The following is a 2,447-nucleotide window of genomic DNA, read 5'->3' as shown; positions in this document are numbered from 1 at the left end:
GAAGATAAAATAAAAGCTTTCCCAGGTGTACAAAAGCAGAGGGGGTTTAGCACTACCAGATCTGTCTGATAACAAATACGAACAGAGTCCTTCACAGACGGCAGGAAGAAAGGTAGCAAGGACGGAAAGAACAGAACTGCTGTGTGGCGCATAGAAAAAAAATAAACACAATATTTTAACTCTTCATAGTAATTATTTGGGAGGTGAATGGATAAATGGATTGAACTTCACAATCAAAAGACAAAAGTGGTTGAGTGGATTAAAAAGCAAGTTCCAACTGGCTGTGGGATCCAAGACACTCACTTTAAATGTGAGGTCTCTGGGGCTGGAGATTTAGCTCAGTGGTTTCGCTGCCTGCCTCGCAAGTGCAAGGACCCAAGTTCGATCCCTGGTACCAAAAAATTAAAAATAAAAAAATAAATGTGAGATTCCAACACAGGAGGGAAGTGAGAAGATGAAAGAGATATTCCACGATAACAGGATCTGACGGAAAGGAGGTGCCAGACTTTCATCAGACAGAATAAAGATTAAGCCAAACATGTCAATAAAGGAGATGAACAGGTATGCAATGAATGAAAGGGTCAATTCAACAGGAAGACACAGTAATTATAATAAATATATATACGTCTTCAACATCAGACACCCAACTGCATGACCGGATCGAAGGAAAAAGCAGGCAGTAATGTAACAACAGCAGATTTCCATACCCTACTTTAATAACAGATAGAATAAAGAAAAAAAGAAAACACGAACAATATTACAGAGCAATTGGAGTTAACAGTCTTCACCCAACAAGAGTAGAATATATGGGAGTTTTGTTTTGTTTTGTTTTGTTTGCGAAGTCCATGTGACCCGGCTAGACCTTTCCTTGGTCTATTCCCAAAGAGTTAAAGGCATCATATTGTGGTGATATATGTACACCCATTCACATTCAATTCCCAGTAGGTATGCTCTGGAAATGGCCTAGATGCCCATCAACACACGAATATGGAAAAGTATTCGGTTGTAAAGGCGAATAAAATCATGCATTCTGCAGGGAAATGGGTGGACCCTGAAACCATAATGTTAAGTGAAACAAGTCAGGCACACAAAGTTAAATGATGCATGATTTCTCTTTTGTGAGAAACCCAAACTATAAATGAAGATTAAAATGGGAGAGAGATGGAAGGAAACAAAACAGCAGACTTTGTGAAGATGGGGTAGGCGATCAGAGGGAGGTAGAGGGGCATAAAATGACCTAAAAATGACCCAGATGTGATATATACATGTAACAAAAGAGAGGTAACTATTATGTATTTTGCAAACATACAAATGAAAACAAAAACTACAGTACTCAAAGCAGTATGGCTGTGGCATAAACACAGACATGGAGACCAAGGAGAAGAGGGAACCCAGAGGGTCGCTGTGAACACGGTCAGAGGGTCTTTGATAAGGGGACCAAGACCGCTCCATGAAGAGAGGACAGCCCATTCGTAATGGTGCTGGGGAAACTGGATATCCATACACGAAAACCTGTGCTTAATTATACCTTGTGGTGCAAGTCCAGAGCCCAGGGAAAGCTGTGGTGAGATATGAGCTCCACAGGGCTGGGGCCAATTGTGGGCCCTATGGTCTCTCTTGGGCCAGCTCTGCTCATGGCCTGCAGCTTTCCCCAGCAGACAGCTCCTGGCTTCCCCAGTTTCCCAGGTCTCCACTGTCACAGCTGCACACACCGCTTGGCCTCCCAGGAGGGTTGCAGAACTGGAGCCCGCGCAGACTGTGGGTGGCAATGTGAAGCAGGTGGCCACAGTGGACACCGGTATGGCAGTTCTTCCCAGAATTAACAGCAGGATTACCACACGGCCAAACAATCTTAGTTCTGGGTGTAGACGCAAAAGAACACAAAATCTTGAGGAGATATTTGTCCACCCACGCTCACTGCAGCATTACACACAACAGCCATGGCGAAATCAACTTTGATGACCATCTAGGAATGACTGGATAAAGAGAATATACAGCTGCCACACACTACAAAACAGACAAACTGGAGGACGTGAAGGCCCATAAGGTTCGCCAGTTCCAGGAAGACTGGCACTGAGGGACTTCTCTGACAGATGACCCACAGAGGCAGAGAGTAGGATGAGGGTCCCTGGGGCTGCGAGGCTGGCAGCGCTGTTCAGTGGGTATTGATTCCAGCTTTACAAGATGCAAAACTGCTGCAATGTGCAATTAAAAACTGTTGAGATGGTAAATTTTACATTTTGTGTATTTTAGCACATTTTAAAAATTACACCAAGTAAAGCAAAAACTAGCAAATAAACTTGGCTATACATTTTTAGAACAGAGGAACCTTACAAATTAATTTTCCCAGACTCCTAAATTTAGAAGAATAAACTAGCATTAATTTTACCCAGCTTTATTCTCAGAGTGAGTAGTCAGATCTGTTTGAAATGACTGACTTTTGTCAG

The sequence above is a fragment of the Fukomys damarensis genome, unplaced genomic scaffold (genome assembly GCF_012274545.1).
Source record: "Fukomys damarensis isolate Sample0158 unplaced genomic scaffold, DMR_v1.0_HiC HiC_scaffold_6, whole genome shotgun sequence".
Lineage (NCBI taxonomy): Eukaryota > Metazoa > Chordata > Mammalia > Rodentia > Bathyergidae > Fukomys > Fukomys damarensis.
This window is presented reverse-complemented; position numbering follows the sequence as displayed.